Here is a 19,520-nt window from a genome sequence, read left to right as displayed (position 1 = left end):
ACGGATTACTATTATAATTATTTTTGCTAGCGTACAGTTACTTAAAAAAAGGAGAATAGAAATCCTATTTGACAGCATGATAGGCAGTTGTCTCAGCATACCAGCAGCCTAATATGTCACTTTTTTTGTAGGCATCGTGGCAAAAAAGAGTTTAAGGAGGGATGTGGAGAAGGATAATGAGGTAGTTTTGCATACTTTTATGGGGAGTTCCTCCCAGGTGTGAGGGGCATTATGGGAGAAAAAGCACAAAAGTGCTTATTCAGATCTTTCAAATACTGGCATTCACTTGTATTGTGTTCCCACAGTAACATTGCTTGCCCAGGATTTGGGACTGATGGAGCCCATCCTTGTAGGATTAGCATACTATTATGAAAGTGTTTTGGCTGTCCCAGCATTGCTTAGCTGCATTATCATTTCTCACTGGTACTACTGAAATTTCAAAGTGGATTCATTCACAAAACATACTGTGATTAAATTTAGTATCTAGGAAATTCAGTCAGGTACAAATGTTTGATGAACAGATTCTCTTTTACTAGCACTGTAGATCTAAAGAAAATGATCTTTAAAACCACTATGTTAGGACTTTGTCATGAGTTTCCAGGGTTTTCTCTTATTTTACACAGTTTTCTGGCCTGTAATATCATTACTTTTGTCAGGGTTTCCTCCCCACTCTGAACTCTAGGGTACAGATGTGGGGACCCACATGAAAGACCCCCTAATCTTATTTCTATCGGCTTAGGTTAAAAACTTCCCCAAGGCACAAATCCTTCCTTGCCCTTGGATGGGTACTGCTGCCACCACCACCAAGTGAGTTAGACAAAGATTCAGGGAAAGGACCACTTGGAGTTCCTGTTCCCTAAAATATCCTCCCTTCACCCCCTTTCCTGGGGAGGCTTGAGAATTAATATACCAATCAAATAGATAAACCAGATTCTTAAAAAACAGAACTTTTATTATAAAGAAAAAAAAGTAAAAGAAGCATCTCTGTAAAATCAGGATGGAAGGTAACTTTACAGGGTAATCAGACTCAAAACACAGAGGATTCCCCTCTAGGCAAAACTTTAAAGTTACAAAAAACAGGGATAAACCTCCCTCTAAACATAGGGAAAATTCACAAGCTAAAAACAAAAGATAATCTAACACACCTTGCCTTATTTACTTACTCTTTTTGCAATATTGAGACTCATTTTAGGATGATTTTAGGAGAAGTAGTTTTCTGACCTGATGCTTCTCTGCTTCCCCAGAGAACACACACACAAAGAGCACAAACAAAGCCTCTCCCCCACCTCCCAGATTTGAAAGTATCTTCTTTCCGCATTGGTCCTTTTGATCAGGTGCCAGCCAGGTTATTTGAGCTTCTTAACCCCTTACAGGTAAGGAGGAATTCTAGGCTACCCTTAGCTGTATGTTTATGACAACATTATATAGGGAATTATTGTTACTCTCTATATGAGGCTTTAATAGGTTGTATCTTAAAAATAATTCAGTGAAGTACAAATGTCTGAAACTGTTCACCTGCTGGACTTTCTCCCACCAATTATTGTATATAAATTATAGAGAGTAGTTCTCATGTTGATTTTGATTTACTAGTATATCCATGCCAAAAGGGTTCCAGTCTTGCTCCCAGACACCTGCATGCTAGAGATACAGCAATTTGGGACCTTTTCCATCTGCAGCCTGCCACTGATGTGTAGTGCTTTTAGGTGAGGGGACATTCCATTTTGAGTTTCACACAGAATTGCTGTTCTTGTCATTTCACAGAATTGAAAATCAAAAGGTGAAAGATCACTAAGCAGAGGGAGAACTTGTTTCTAGATTTTTTTCCCCCATTATGTTCGATCAAACACTCTGGAAAAACTTGTCCTTACCCAAAGAAAACTAGTATTTAAATGCCTTTGCAATTAATATCTGTTTGAGACTAATAAGATCACAGACAAATGTTCTGAATGAAGCTGAGTTGATTATAAGGAAATTGCAGTTACTTGGTCAGATATATGACATTTTTCATGTTTCATTTTCTCATGAAGGATTATTTAGAGTAAAATGATAATGCAGGAAGGCAATGGATTTAATGTAATATACAAATTCCATCTTTTCATCGCATATGTCTCATTTTATGACATTTCAAAAGAAAGGGCAGTGAAGATGAAATATACTTTATCTGAACTACTTGAATAAAAGACTGAAATAAAGAATAAAGACTCATTAAATTATCGGTGCCATTTGAGTTATGCTGCAGTGACAGAATTAAATACAAAAAACGGGGAGAGAAAACAGAAGGAAAGACTATTTTTTGGGTAGGTGTTGAGGTTGGGTGAGTTAGTTGTTAATGGTTCTTTTCTCTCCAATTTGTCAGAGATTTTGTATAGTACCAACATACATAGGCAATACTATGTACATATGAAAATTAGCGTTGCTCAAATAACACTGTAAATAGTATTTATTCTGAAGTTTAGCAATTTATCAAGAAATAGGTTTCAGAGTAACAGCCGTGTTAGTCTGTATTCGCAAAAAGAAAAGGAGTACTTGTGGCACCTTAGAGACTAACCAATTTATTTGAGCATGAGCTTTCGTGAGCTACAGCTCACTTCATCGGATGCATACCGTGGAAACTGCAGCAGACTTTATATATACACAGAGAATATGAAACAATACCTCCTCCCACCCCACTCTCCTGCTGGTAATAGCTTATCACCTGATGATCACTTTAGATAAGCTATTACCAGCAGGAGAGTGGGGTGGGAGGAGGTATTGTTTCATATTCTCTGTGTATATATAAAGTCTGCTGCAGTTTCCACGGTATGCATCCGATGAAGTGAGCTGTAGCTCACGAAAGCTCATGCTCAAATAAATTGGTTAGTCTCTAAGGTGCCACAAGTACTCCTTTTCTTTTTATCAAGAAATAATTATTCACAAATAGATTTTTTTCATTATTCTGCAAGCTCTTAACTACGTATTGGTATATACGTATAAAGTGTGTGTAAGTGCAGTTAGATAGTCTGTACATGGAGAGGGGTTTTGGTTTGGTTTGCGGGGGGGGGGGGTGTTTGTGGAAAGCTTCCAGCTGATGATGCTGCTGCTGCGAGTTGACCTACCTCCTCACCATTGTGTGGTGTCAAGTCAGGTCTTCCAGAGGAAACATTTCCTTTAATTGTCTGGCCAGAAGTGTTCCATCCAGTTGAGCAAATTCAGTGAGGCAGGTGCCCTACTAGTCTCTGAGTAAGTGTGGGGTGCTTAGAAAATTTTTAAAGTATTTGAAAATGTAGCTGATTTATTAGCTGATTTATTATGCATGTATTATTAATATTATTAATATTAGCTGATTTATATGCACGTATGTAACACTTTTCAGAAGAGAAAGTCCAGGAGTGCTTTTCTTTCATGTGTGATATTAAGCTATGGCTGAAAGAGGATTTGAGAATGGATGAGGTATTCCATTCTAGTGGAACTGGGGTGTTGTAGAAGAGGTGAGTGTGCATGTTTGAATATTCTGTTGACACATGAACACTTCTGGCATATTGTTAATCAGGTTGGATGATTGCAGTGGTCTCTATGGCTAATTCCGTAATTGCACATCACTTGGAAGCTGGTGCAGAATGCAGCCGTCTACCTAGACGGTGTGTCAACATTATGGATTATATCGTGCCTGTTCCCACACACAGTACTAGCTTCCTGTCTAGTTCCAGGTGCAATTCAAGGTGTTGATGTACTATATAGTTTAGAACTGGACTGTTTAAGAGACTACCTTTCCCTCTTTAAACCACCATGGTAGTTAAGATCAGCTTAAATGCATCCCCATAATAATCCATAGATTTAAACTGCTGTTGCTTGATGCAGGGAGTTCCAAGCTGAGGACCCTTGGCTGTGAAACTCACTTCCACTTGCTGGTCCAACAGGAGGGCCATGGTTTACTCAGATCAAAAATTTCAAAGTTAGGTACCAAAATGTAGGTACTTAAATACATGATTATGTACTTAATTAAATATTTTGATTTTTTTTTGAGGTTCTGAGCAACAGTAGCTGCAGTTGACTTTAATGGGAGCTGCAAGAGCTCAGCATCACTGGAAAACAGGCCATTTATAAGTAGGCTTGGTAGAATTCAATTTTTAGTTTTTTTTTGTAATTTTGACAGCTAAAATCAATGTTTATTTTTAAGTATTGTTTCTATTTTTAACAATTTAAATTGTCGCAGTTGTGTGAAATTGTGGAGGGGGGGAGGAATCAGACAATTTTGTAACCACAGCTCTATAACATATTTTATACACATTAAAATGGGATTCTATTAAGTTCTCAAACATCATTTTTCTTACTTTGCCTATCTGTACATTTCTGTTACTATCGATCAAAATATTTTTTTCTGTTCGGGAGGGACAGGTGTATGGCGAAGTTGATGTTTACTCACATTTACTGGTAAAAATTTAATCCTTCCAAGCCTATTTATAAGAACCTTAAGTATGGGCTTACATCCCTAATTCTAGCCAACCAACTTTGAAATTAACTGTTAGCAACTCCTAGTCAAGCAGACCCGAAAGCAATTTATCGAGCTATTTGATGGAGGGAGTCCATTTAATTGATGTTGTAAATTAATTGTCTGTTTTAAATTTGAGATATGATTATAGGTTGTTTAATATTAAATAGCCTTCATGTAGTGGCACAAAGATTTTTACAGGGATAAACACATTAAAACACTATAATAATAGTAATAGCAAGGCAACACGCCTAATCCTTATCCCTGTGAACTGTCCTTTGTCTTGCTGCTCTGTTGGGGGTCACAGTTTTTACTAAAATCTTCAGTTTTCTACAGTGCTAGATTTATTCAATCAAGAATTAACAATATAGAACTAGCTAGATCTAATATCTCCTTGCATTTCTTCATGTACAATACTGCATATGTTGGGTCTTACTCCTGATTTACACCAGTACAGAATATCTCCATTTAAGTCATTGGAGTTACACTGATGTAGAACCAGAGTGAAATTAGAATCAGGTCCCTCACATTTTAAATCTTAGTTTTCAGCTTTGAATTCTACTGCCGTTGATTGACACCACAATTTTAATGTTCTGTTTTCTGGGTTAAGGCCTTCACCTGAACTCAAAAGAGTAAGTATTAGAGTTAGCAGCAACTTGTCTTAATGTGACCCCTCTTTCTATGTTATAGTCCAGTTTGAGTCCCTGGCTTCAAGTGAAAACAGATGTACACTGACATTTAAAAAAATTGTGAAGTTGTTGAGCCTTGTTTAACCTATTTGTCATTAGCTAATGTAACTGATACATGTGATGACTATACTTCTCCATGATGGTCTGGGTACTTCTCAGGATAGCCATTAACATGAGCAACTAGTGGCAACTCTGTGACGGCCTCAGCATTTCACAGCCTGTTTCTTGTGAGATGTCAAGGTGAAAGAGGGAAGTTTCTAAGATAACATTTTTTAAACATCTGGGTAACACCATAAGGGAAGCAGCAGCAGATGAAGAAACTGTTCAGGCCTCAGGCCAAAATGGTTTCTATCACGTATTAGAGAACTGGAGAGCAGAAGCATTTCACTAAACTGTAATAAACCGAGCATTTGAAATTAATTTAGGTCATGCGTTCTAAAAAACATTAAAATTAACTTTCTTTCAGTATAGCTAAAGGTCATAAATGCTGTCAATCAAACCAGAAGGTTTCTTACTGTTAGGCAGCTTTGATTGAGTTGCCTCAAGTTGTGCAAAGTAAAAACAAAGTGTTTCTTCTAAAATAAAAAGTGTAATGAGAAATATAGCTCTTTCCACAAAGTGAATGGATTTTTATACAGCCTGCTGAATTTAGCTTGCAATGTGATGCATCCATAAAATGCTTCATGGCCTTTTGATAAACGTATACCTATAAAATTTGGGTGTAAAACTAGACTGGTGAGATGCATTAGCTACATACTTATTATGGCTGATAGGCACTCTCTATTCCTCACAACAAAAGCTAATGAACAATAAGAAGCATTGATGGCACTGTGTTGTTAGCTGATGATGTTGCCAGTAAGCTGTGTCATAACCTCAGTTTTCCTAAATTAGTTAAAAAAAAGGGGTGGGGGGTGGAGGAAGGGGGGAAAAAAAGAGGAAATCTAATGTTAAATCAGAGGTTTGTTGAACCCAGAGAGATTTCAGGACAGTATAAGCTGTAGCCTCTTTAAGATTCATATTTTGAATTCTTGTATTTAAGTGCCTATCAAGTGCTCTATGCATCTCTTACAAATACAATACACATTTTAAAAAATAATGCTTGTAACATGTATTGACTTAATCCTACCTTCTGCTGCTGTGCATCACTGTTAGCTGTTAAAATCAGGTGTTGTGCTGATGCACACAAGCCTGAAGCACACCTCTGCAGCTGCTGATTCCCCATCTCACCTAATGGCCACCGCTGTGTTAGAGAGCTCAGTCATATCACCAGGTTATTTCCAAAATATGCTTTTGATGTATTATTGATGACATTCTCAAATGCCTGTACAAATGAACAAGATTTGTGTGGAGGGGTTTTGCTAGGGGTGGATCTTTCCTGGCACCTTTACATCTACATCCCAATGCATGGTTCTCTGACTAGAGGAGCCACTGTATTTGTGTGCACGTGGCTTGCTCCTTCCCTACCTACAGACATCCTCTGACCTCCACTCAGTCCTTTATAAGAGAACCAAGGTGGTTCTTTTGTGTGTTTGCCCTTTCATGGTTACAATGGGATAGGAAGTACAAGATGTCTGCCTTTCTTAGGTGAGATAAAAGAAGAACTTGAGACTCAATAAAGTCCAATTTATATATTACTATGGTTTAAAAGGTAAATTCTTATCAGTTGTTCAGCTGTCCCAGTGCTTTTTGTTTTGTTTTGATAGGGTAGGGTGCCTACATTGGAGGAAATGTCAGGTCAGAATAGCAAGGAAAGGTACCTAGAACTATTTATAGTTTTCTTTTAATTAGTAGTTGTGCCCAAACTGCCTTTACGGTCTGCTCTTAGTGCTGTTCTTGGTAGTACATTATAATATATGTTAATTAGTTTTTGTATAATAAAATTCTACTAATAGTTATTTTGTTACCTTTTTTCTCTGAAGCTTCATCCCCATTATTTTAATATTTATTATCAGCTCAAATAGCCTTATGAGCATACGATAGCTACTTCATTCTCTCTCTGATATACTGTGCCATTCAGAGCAGTTCTGAGCTAGTGGCTTGCTGGTCTAACCTTCAGGGTACTTCAAAGTGGCAAAATATAATATCCGGAAAGAGTCTCTCACTCAGTAATGACAAACAGAAGGAAAAAAAATAACAAAACGCGATGCAGTGTCACAGAACTGGCGGAAAATCTCCAATAAAGTTTGAAGTTTGGGGTATAGAGTACATATGAGGAATGGCTTGATTTTAATATAAATATTATCAATACATTCTCTCTATAATAAAGAAACAGAATGTTCACATGAAGTCAATACATGCTTTGTCTCCCCCCCCTTTTTTTTGGATATTAAACTTTCCGTGGCACTTTTTGTAAAAATATGACTTTTCCCTGATATCCTTGGCCAAAATTTCCCCTCCACTCTGCTGCTCTGTGCCTCAGTTTCCCCATCTGTAAAATGGGAATAATGATACTGACCATCTTAGTTAAGTACTTTGAGATTTGTTGTTGAATAGTGCTGTTTAAGAGCTAGGTATTATTATTATTCAGGGTAAATTGTAAAGTAGGGGAAAAATTTAACCGACTAAGCTTATAGGTTTTTTTTTTGTAGCCATGGTGCATCACTGTAACACCTACAATAGGCAATGTCCTGTTTATTTTGTGCATAAAATTGTCCTTGATAACAATGTACTTTATGTGTTTGGACTGATAAATGAACAGGAAGTGCCTATCAAGTACTCTATGCATCTCTTACAAATAATTAAAAAACACAATAAATCCATGAAATCTTTGTGAAAAGAAAAACAAGTGGCAACCCCATTTAACCAAATAAGATACAGCACAAATATATAAAGGAATTTGTGACAAAAGAAACCACTTGATGATTTCCTGACCCATAGGTTAAAAGAAAAAAACAACCCTAAATAAACCAAATTATTTAATGTTTTTTTCTTTCTTTCCCGGTATCTTTGATGTCCAGCTCTCTCTAAAGCCTCAGCTGTGGCTCCCGCAGACCGCAGAGGCAGGAACCCAACCTGCCGTACCAGGAAGGTTTCCGTGGCACCGAGTGCCTCAGGGCTAAAAATAGCCATGGTGCCAGCTGCGCGCTCTGGCCCGGTGCCGACAAGGACGTCAGCACTGACCCCCTCCGTGCGAAAAATAGCCGCGATGCTGACTGCACGCTCTGCTCTGGTGCCGGGAAGAACGTCGGCACTGAGCCTGCCTCCTGTCCCGGCATCAGCAGTGGACCCCCTGCAGGGCACCTCCAACAGACCTGCGGGACCACTGACACTTTCACTTTCACTTGCTAACACGCTAGAGCGCAGCCCAGGGAGCAGGAGCAACAGTTCCTCACTCATTGTGACCTCAGTGCCACCTGAGCCTAACTCTCCACTCCTGGATACACAGGGCTCACTCTTCGAACAGCCGCTCTCACCACCTGAACTGGCTACCTTCACTGATAGCAAACCCAATATACAGCAGCAGGCGGAGTTCTCCCCACCTGCCTCTCCTCCTCCACTGGAACCTCTTCCACCTCAGGCTATGGTTCACAGCCACCAGCCTCAGTTTCCCTACTTTGCCCCTCCCCCGCCCCCATGGACGGCACCTGGGTTCTCCTACCTTATGCCTTGGCCTCAGTGGTACCCTTGGCCACATCCTCCTACCACTCATCCTCAGACCTCTTCCACGAAACCACTACCTGCTTCTGTGCCTCGATCTCCAGCTCCGTCCACTTCTAGAGTACCTGAACCCCCTCCTGAGAACGTGAGCTACGAACCATATCCTGACTCATCAAACCCTAATTCTCCATCTGCTCCAGATGGAGCCCCCCCTGCCCACCTCCACAGAACATGGACAACTGTAAACAATTTCAAAAGCTTTTCAAGATGGTGGCACTCAGTCAAGACATCCCCCTAGAAGAGGTTCAGGAGACACAACACAAACTCCTCAGAATCCTGCAACCCTCTGCACCCTCAAGGATCACGCTCCCTATAAATGAAGCACTCCTGGAACCATCTGACACTCTCTGGCAAACTCCAACTTCTTTATTACCAACCTGCAGAAAGGCTGAACATAAATACTAAGTTCCTGCTAAGTATGCTGACTTCCTATTTTCTTCCCACAGCCAAACTCTCTTGTCATGGATGTAGTCACACAAAGGACGAAACAGCCACAATATTGGCCCACCCCACAAAACAAGGACCTTAAATGCCTTGATGTCTTGGGTCACAAGATTTACATGTCCTTCACTCTACAATTCAGGATTGCAAACTACTCTGCACTCCGCGCCAGCTACGACTTTGATAACTACAATAAATTTTTTGAATTTGCCTCCTACATTCCAGAGGATAGGAGAGTAGACTTCAAATCAATTCTGAGTGAGGGCCAATTGATTTCCAGAACGGCCCTACAAGCCTCTTTAGACATGGCGGACACAGCAGTCCATACTACTGCAACTGCTGTGGTTATGCACAGATCTTCATGGCTTTCTGCATCTGGCATCCCTAAAGATCTGCAGACCAAAGTGGAGGATCTCCCCTTTGATAAAGACAAACTGTTTTCCAAAAAAAACAATGAACTACTTCACACCATGAAAGATTCTAGAGCGACACTGCGCACCCTGGACATTCACTCATCCCTTCCCAGGAGACAATGATACCAACCCTACCAAAGACCGCTCACACAAGAATATTATCGGCCTCAACTCAAACCATACACGTAAATAGGAATCATGCTAGACCCCCCCTAAGCGCAGACAAAATCAAGCTCAAGCAACCACCTCCCACCCATCCGGGAATAAACAACAATTTTGAAACGTTGGTTGGTGCTTTGCATGACCATCCCTTGATTCCACAGCCTACTTGCCCATTTGGCCACTGCCTCCAGAGTTCCCAACATACCTGGCAGCATATTACACAGGACCGCTGGGTCCTTGAAATAGTTCAGTTTAGTTACTCTATCTCATTCATATCCTATCCTCCTACCCTTCCCTGTCCCTCTTCAGGGACCCCTCTCACGAGCACCTACTTCGCATAGAAGTGGCTCACCTTCTCCAGCTAGGCAGTGTGGTACCTGTGCCGACACAACATCCAGGGAAAGGGTTCTACTCCCATTACTTCCTGACCCAGAAAAAGACGGGGGGATGGAGGCCTATACTAGCTCTATGCCAACTGAACAAATTTGTAAGGATACAAAAATTCAAGATGGTCACACTGGGCACAATAATTCCTGCACTGGATCAAGTGGACTGGTTCACAGCCCTCGACTACAGGATGCTTATTTTCATATATCAATTCATCCAGCTCACAGACGCGTCCTGCGATTCACAATTGGTCGCAACGATTTTCAATACAGAGTTCTTCCTTTTGGCCTCTCCACAGCACCAAGAGGCTTTTCCAAAACTCTAGCTGTGGTCATAGCTCACCTCCACAAATATGGGATCACGCTTTTCCCCTACCTGGACGATTGCCTCATCAAGGGCAACTCCTATGGTGAGACACTTCAAGCTACCTGTTTTGCCATCTCCCTCTTTCACAGCCTAGGCCTCCAAATAAACATCCAAAAATCCACCCTGACACCTACACAACAGATCAAGTTCATCGGAGCTCATCTCGACTCAGTCCAGAGCAGAGCCTCACTCCCATATCACAGATTCCTCACTATCACGCAGCTCATACACACACTCTCTGTTTGTCCCAGGACACAGGCAAGAATCTGTCTACAGCTCCTTGGTCATGTGGCAGCCACCACCTTCGTGGTCCAGTACACCAGGCTACACATGAGATGTCTTCAGGGCTGGCTCAATTCCAATTTCAAACCCAATAGACACACCTTAGGGACACTGCTAATGTCTGTCCAAGTGGATCTCTGACTGCATCAGATCCTCTTACCGTATTCAAAATATTCAACCACCCGAAGGCATCAGAACTCATTCCACTCGAGCTATGTCGACATCCGTTGCCTTCCTACATAACGTACCCATTTCTGTCATCTGTAAAGTGGCTACATGGTCATCTGAACGCACGTTTGCCAAACACTATGCTATCATGCAAGATACCACGGTAGACACCATAGTAGGCCATACAGTAATCTCTACAGTACTCACTGCTGCATCTCCAAAGTCCCACTGACCATAGTGGGAACTGCTACACATTCATCTAGAGTGGAGCACCCACAGGGACAGCACTCGAAGAAGAAGGGGAAGTTACTCACCTTGCAGTAACTGAGGTTCTTCGAGATGTGTGTCCCTGCGGGTGCTCCACTCCCCGCCCTCCTCCCCTCTACTTTGGAGTACTAGTATAATCTCTCCACTGTAGAGAAGGAACTGAGGGGGGTGCGGGACGCAGGCGCTCAGGAAGATTCCAATGAGATGGGAGATACCAACTGAGCGCCTGCGTCCCGACCAGGCACTGCTACCGAAAATCTCCGATCAACGGTGCCGGGACGCACCAACACCTAGCCTGGAACACCCACAGGGACACACATCTTGAGAACTTCAGTGACTGCAAGGTGAGTAACTTCCCCTTATTACCTCATAAAACAGCATGAAGCTGTTACCATTCTCTGACTGTAACACGATAATGTACTGTAATATACATTATACATGTTAGTGCTTTTTTAATATAGTTTACAATTGAAATGCAATTACACTAATTCTCTCCATAACATGAAAGCTATCAGCATCAAAACTTAGAACCTCTTTTTCAACATCCCATCTTGGTAACATCCCTAAAAATTTGAAAAAGCTTTTCATAATTATTCTGACTTTGATTATCACTCTCTAGATTGCTAGCCACAGTGCTGTTGACTTTCCTTTTAAGTAGTTTTGAACAGTATTGCTATAATGTATATAGTTTCCTCTTTTCAAATTCACCTGTGGTGCTGAGTTCGAGTGCAAAACCCTCTGAAACACCCGCGCCAAAGAGAACCAGCATAAGGGGTCCACTGTTTGGGCAGTGATACAGAAGTGTCTGTTCACCATCTACACTGCTGAAGGAGACTTCTTGCTGGTTCCACCAATACTGACAGGAAAAGCCACAATGGAGACAGAGTGGAATAGGCCAGAGTGTGGCTACGGATCCACGTTTACACAGATCCAATATCCTCAGTAGTTTACCCAAGAAGTGTAGAGGAGCTACAATGGGTATTCAAGCCAAGATGTTAGGGTAGCCGCATGGGGAATCTACAAAGCCAATCGACGAATTGGCCCTGAGGGACGGGAGACTGGATTTCACCCTCACAATCCACCCACACAGAACCCACATACCTTCAGTGTGCATGTAGAGTAAATTTCACCATCTAAATATTGACTATTATTAGAGTTTGTTACAGCTGTATTTTTTAAAAAAGTTTGTTCTAGTTCTAGTTGCTCCTTTTAAGGGAGGCTGGGAAGGATTTTTTCCCTCACCACCAGATCAGCCGAGGTGGAGTGGGTTTTTTTCACCATCCCCACATTGGGTTCAGGGAGGACTTTTTATGGTTAGGAGGAAGGGGGGTTAGACTATTATCACAACTCATTATGTAAGTGTGGGGCGGATGTCCAGTGCTGGTACTCCATAGGAAAGGCATCCAGTGACTGGATAAATGGCTTGGTAAAGAACTTAAAAAGAAGGTGTTGGTTAAAGGAATGGAATGCGGTGGAGGGGTTGGAGCTCCGATGAATAGTACAGCAGGGAGCCAACCCCCCTTTCTTATAGCCCACCTTAACCCCCCTATGATGGAGGGGTGGATGGTAAGGATCCAGCAATGGGTTGGCTTGAGGACATGATGGTAAATGAAGGGGGGCCAGCGACAGCCTTCTGGTAGTTATTGAATGAACATGGAGTTGCCTATACTTTTCATTTTTATCTGCCAGCTAGTCCCGCCATCTAATAATAAAGTTGCAGCCTGATTAAACCGTATCTGATGTCTCCTGTCCTCCTTCTGGTATAGCCGGACAATGTTTCTCCTCCAGGAATACCTTTACATGACACCACACTGTAATTATACCAACATGAACAGATGAGGGTTTTTTTTTAAATCTTATTTAGTAGTAACATATCAGTATGAATTTTCTTCTAATTAAATTTTTTCTACATACAGATAACAATAAAATATATAAAAACAAAAATTCTGTACATGAATGTAGCTTCTGCTTGTAAGAAAGTGACGTGCCTGTGATAGAACAAGGAGTATAGGTGAGTAGTGATAGTGATAATTATAGAGTCTTGAGAAAAGAAGACTGGGATTGGGGGGAGAGGAGTGTGAAACCTGATAAATCTTCAAATGTGTTAAGGGCTCTTATAAAGAGGACATTGATTAATTGTTCTCACATCCACTGAAGGTAGGACAAGAAGTAATTGGACTAATTGCATCAGCTAGATTTAGGTTGATATTGGAAAAAACTTTCTAACTAGAAGGGTAGTTAAGCATTGGAATAGGGTTCCAAGGGAAGTTTTGGAATCCTCATCATTAGAGGTTTCTAAGATCAGGTTAGGTCTCACAAGGAATTTTTTGGTGGCTTCAGAATGCAGCGACCAACTCTGGGTGGTGGCTGCTCTGACAATTTTTCCTAAAATAATTAGGAAAAACAAAAAAATGTGCACATATACATTGTAATTTACTTATGTAGGATTTTTTTACAGGCTCAATAATAAAAATAATGTACAGTTCTCTCTATTTTTTACTGGACCTACCCGGAATAGAGACGAGTAAGGTGCTTTGCACGTTCTTGTCTTTTGTTGTTGTTTCTTTTGCTTTATTTTTTTTTTTTGGTTGCCATTTTTGTTTTAGACTTGCTAGTTAGTAAGTCTGTTTCTGTGAAAAGTGATTTTTGTATGTTTGTTAACACTGCTTTGCCTCCCCTCCCAATCTCCGCCCAGGAGGTTGTGACTGCCCATGGTGGCCACGAAAAGACTGCCCATGGCGGCCACGGTGGCTGCATTTGAGAAACACCAATCTCTGACAGGTGTTTGTCTAGGTATACTTGGTCCATCCTCATCTCAGGAGGCTGGACTTAAATGACCTTGTGTGGTCCCTTCCAGGCCTACATTTTTATGATGCTATATAATGTAATGGAATATTGCATTAATGACCAGTAGCTACTATGGCAGTTTTCATTTAACTGGTGAAAATCCAAAGTTACTTGAATGAACTCAGTCTTGTTTTACACTGATGTAAAGGAGTACGGAATTTTGCTCATACTGTGTGGAATTATTCTCATCAAATGAATCTGCTCTTTTCTTTCCTTATTTAGCCTTGTGGCTTCTTTGTAAAATTAACATAAGTCTTGTTAAAAAGGAAAATTAATTATTTATGACTATAGCTTTCCACCAAACTGTGCATTTAAAGTAATCACTCTGGGTAATTTAAATAAAATCTTTTATGTAAACAGTTTGCACTCATTAGAAAGAGAAAACTATTAGTCTATGTAATTAAAATGATGTTACTGCTATTTTAGTTCCAGTTCAAGACAGAGGACAGTGATCAGATACAGACAGATGTGACTTAATTAACCAGTTTAAAATTTAGCATTATTTTGCCTTTTTAGGAATGATTCTGTTATTTAAAAATAAAACCCTGGATATTCCTTTATGTCCCTAATTTGTATATGTAAAATTCAGACATTATTTAATGCATTTATGTTATAAAACATTTATGTAATCCAGAGTAGTGCAAGATTTTCAAATGGGCAAGCTATGCTTATTACAGATAAATTTGTGGTAAAACTTGTTGTCTTCTTTTCTTTATTTCAGAATATTACTTTGGTACCTTTGTTCCTTTTGTTTTTCTTTTGTCTCTTTTTACTAGAGCTTCTCTTCTTTTAATTCTCACATATCTTGAGAGAATTATTTTTAAAGCTAGAAACTTGAATGTTGGCTTTCACATTTAAGTTATGACACTGTTCACCATAGCAACCTTTATGTTTCCTTCTGACAGGAACATTTCGCATGCAGTTCTAAAAATCTGTTCTCAGTCTAATGGATTCTTGACTGAGATACTTTGGTTACTGCAAAATATGTAGAAGCCCAGTAAAACAATTATATGAACAAAAGGAGATTTAGTATTTATCCCTGCAAAAAGCATGTGCAAATTTCTTCTGAGGTGAGGCATATCATCACCCTCTTCATACTTGCATTGAAATATTAACATCAGGTGACTGGATTTATTTCCTCCTCTATGCACATAACTCTCCATAATGTCAATAGGAGTTACATGGGTCTAGGGAGAGGAGAATAAACTTCTATGTTGTAAAAGTAAGTTGTCAAGAGAAGCTTGAAGCAGCTGAATAAGTGGAATCCTAAGTAGGCAGACTAAAGAGAGTCTTAAAAAATCTGTGCTAAACCCTGACGGTGAGTTTGACATTTCTTTCTTTGTGTACCCAAACTTTCATGGACTTCAGTGGGAGCTGTGGCATGCATATTCAAGCAATGGAGAAACATCCCCATAGTTTGTACATAGGAAGAAGTAAACCCATATTTTGTACATATAGAGCACGAAACCCATTTTTCAAGCATTTGATTTTATTGTATTTTCTGCCCCCATAATCAGTTTACACAGCATTGTACATATCATGTGGTAAATATTGATTAGCTACTGTACAGTGGAGTATCTCTGCAAAATAGAACCCCCACAATCTCAGGAAAGATGGGTTTTAACTTTACTGGCAGAAAAAAGGGTTGTGGCTGCTTTAAGGCCCCCCCTCCTCTGGTCAGCTGGGGATTGGAAGCCATCACTTGAACTGTTGGGAAGGCTGGTGGGACTCAGGTAAGCCATTGTCCCCTGTGCACCTGAGAGAGGGTATATAACCCTATTTCTCCAGCCTGAGCCCTCTCTCCCAACCAGATTAGCAGCTCTTACCTTCCAGCACCTGGGACTACCATTTTTGGTCTACTGTGGGCATTGAACTAGTTGTCTTTTCAGGACTTGAAAGGAATTTTACCCTCACCACCAGATTGGCTAGGGTGGGATAGGTTTTCTCGCCTTCCCCATAGCAGCTCAGAGACCCTGTGGGATAGGTCAATAAGTAAGTTTCAAGATATCATAGTTTAGCAAGTGGCGTGTGTCCTGTGCAGGTATTAATTCCATGGGGCATCTTCTTCCCTGATAAAACTGGAATTGGAAGTTGATTATGGGGAAGGTATCCTCTAAAGAAGCAAGGAAGTGGTGTTGGGGCTCCTAACATCTGATCGTGTGGAGAAAACGATGGGCAGTGGGGTCCCAGCAACATGCTAGGGACCAGCTGTGAAAGGGTGCAGGGCTGATGGCTGCCCTTCCCCAGGTGGAAACTATTAAGGAAGGAATCCTGACCTGCACTGTATGAATTATTGCCAGATTGTTCCCAGATGAGTTAATAAAGTTGCAGCCTAATTAAACCACATCTCTTGCATTTTGCCTTTCCATGTGTCCGGGACAGCGTCCCTGCAGTTTCCAGCAGTAACACATTAGCTTAAACACTGACATTGTTCAGGATACTGTACCCCAGTGAATCCATAGTTCACCTCCTCTGAGAGATACTAGGACTTTTATACCATCTTGTTTTCTTTTTCAGAAAGGCCTTTCATTTTTTAAATTCAGGTAATACAATAAGGAATATACTGTTTGAACTGTATTACATAAATGAATGCTACAATCGGAATGACACATGGTGAACTTTTGACAAGTCCATCATTGTGAGAGGTTAACAAGAGATTGTTTAGATTGTGTTAGTAATTATTGTGAGTCAGTCCTAAAACAGATGTGAAAACTTGGAGGGATTTAGAATTTTCTTTGACCAAAAGGACAGAATATAGTGAAACATGACAAAATAATCAGTATATCATGCTTAACACAAGACCTTTGAAACATTAGCTAACAGTTGCCTGTTGTATGGCTTATTCTCCACAGCCCCAATTCAGAAAAGCATCCTTATTCAGGACCGCACTTAATGTTACTGACTTAAATAGGACTTAAGCACATGCTTAGTTTTTGTTTAAATACTTTCATGAACCAGGACCCTCAAAAGGGATAAAACAGCTTAGCCAATGGGAATGATTTATGCTTTTTTGCTGGTGTCACTAAATCAATTACTTACCCTGCATGCCACCGTATTTCACATCACTGCTAGAGTGCTGCTTCCCAAAGCAAAATTTCTGACACAGGTATCCAGTGTCAAATGCTGCTAGTCCACATTGTGACTTTTACAGCATAAGCTAGTCATAATGTAGTCAAACAGCATCCACAACCCCAGCTGTTTATGAATTTTCCAGAGATAATCACATTCGTATATGCTAACCATTTGGTAACAGATGGGTTGGTAACAATTGGTTTACCTAGGCTCCAATTCAGCAAATCATTTAAACACACAGAACACACAAGTCCCTCAAGTCAGTAAGACTTTAAGCACAGTTCTAAAGTTATGTATGTGCTTAAATACTTGGCTGCATAGGGATGGGCTTCTGAAGTGGGGTCTTACAATGCAGAAACCCAGGTGACAGGTTTCAGAGTGGTAGCCGTGTTAGTCTGTATCAGCAAAAACAACGAGGAGTCCTGTGGCACTTTAGAGGAGGTGTCACAAAGAAACCAAGATGTTAATTATTGAATAATTTTGCTTAAAGGTACAGTAGAACCTTAGAGTTATGAACACCTCAGGACTGGAGGTTGTTCGGAACTTTGATATGTTCATAACTTTGACCAAAACTTTATGGTTGTTCTTTCAAAAGTTTAAAACTGAACATTGACTTAAAACAGCTTTGAAACTTTACCATACAGAAGAAAAATGCTGCTTTCCCCTTTTTTTTTAGTAGTTAACATTTAATACATAGTGTGCTGTATTTGCTGTTCTTTTTTTTTTCCCTCCATTGCTGCCTGATTGTGTAATTCCGGTTCCAAATGAAGTGTGTGGTTGACTAGTCAGTTCATAACTGGTGTTCATAACTCTGAGGTTCTACTGAAGTATGAAAGTGCTTGCAACACTGATAGTGTAACATTAATAGTGATTATACAATAATGATATTTTTCTGTCCCTCGCAACAGAAATCAGATTTTTTGGGGGGGTCTCCAGATAATTGTGAGCATAATTTGGATAAATTTAGTGTTCTTCCTTCTGTATGGTTCCTGCAAATGGAAGCCTGATTTTGGGTTCCAGAGGTCTGATACCCAAAAGGATCTGTGATGTTTTAGCAGCTTTTCTTTTCATATGTCTTGACTTCTTGGTTTATTGCAAAGGTAAATTGAATAATATTATTTGTATTACTGTAGCACCTAGTAACCAAAGTCATGGACCAGAACCCCATTCTGCTAGGTGCTGTGCAAACACAGAACAAAACATAGTATCTAGAATGTAATTGTGAAGTCTGGAATGTATTCTAATAACTAGTGAGTTGATCAAATATGCATTTTTATTTCTAGGATTTGGAACCAGTATTAAGTCATTTGTAACATCATAGCATGAGGAAGTTGCGCAAATCCAAACAATACATCTTTTCCAGAATCAAGTTATATGTTTGAGTTGGCTATGGGTGCCCAGTTTATTCATTATATTACATAGAAACTGAATGCAAGAGTGCCAGCTCTGGAAAATATATCAGAATTAAAATTGTCCTGATTGGTTAAACCACCATGGGAATTTGCTATGGAAGGTATCACTCAAAGAAATCCCTTTGACAGAAGTTTCCATTTAAAAATAGAATGTTGTTCACAAGGAAATCAAGTTAACATTGAAAATGACCATGTATGAACCTCTAGGATAATTATTGCTTCAATAAAATAAATAGTATTTGAAACCTAAGTGCTTTTTAAGGAAAAGAAAAATGAAGGACAGGGTGTAAAGGAAGCTTGTGAGGACACTGTCCAATAATTCTTTATCACAGTCCTGGAGGCCTAGAGCTGTAGAAGAGCAGATCCAGTGTGTGCTGAAAAAGCACTTAAGAGTCAATGCTGTAGGTTAATGCTGCAATCAAGGATCAAGTCCTGTGAATTCACATGCCAAAGGAACAGTGGTAATAGGGTGCAACTTCAGCATAACCCTAACTTCTCAAGATTAGGCACATCCAGCTGTTCTCTACACTATAAGGTAAAAAGATCGGCAACATTTATATAAGGAAGCAATGTGGCCAATATCTGGTGCCAGCTTCACCACTTGGAAAGAAGTTACACCTTTAACTCTAGCAAGCACACAATATATATTTGAGATGACTTTATTTCTTGATTTCTCTTGTGTACAAGTGTGATTCGTTCATTCAATTGACATTTCATACCAAGACTATAGGTACTACAACTAAAAAATATTAAATCTAGGGTTTTAATGAAATGACTTCTCCTGGAAGATACTGCAGGTGCTGAATGATGCCACTGTTTAGATAGAAACTGCATCCTGAGATTTTCCTTCACTTGCCATGGGATGCTCCCAAAGCAGTGATAAGGAGCA

At 40.0% G+C, this 19,520-nt stretch overlaps 1 protein-coding gene across 7 annotated transcripts in view; it reads left to right on the top strand.

Moving 5' to 3' along the window:
• The window catches only part of CACNA2D3 (calcium voltage-gated channel auxiliary subunit alpha2delta 3), a 729,133-nt gene that overhangs the window by 503,089 nt on the left and 206,524 nt on the right, over nucleotides 1-19,520 (top strand). The window lies entirely within an intron of this gene.

This window comes from Caretta caretta, chromosome 7 (assembly GCF_965140235.1).
Source record: "Caretta caretta isolate rCarCar2 chromosome 7, rCarCar1.hap1, whole genome shotgun sequence".
Classification (NCBI taxonomy): Eukaryota; Metazoa; Chordata; order Testudines; family Cheloniidae; genus Caretta; species Caretta caretta.
This window is presented reverse-complemented; position numbering and strand designations above follow the sequence as displayed.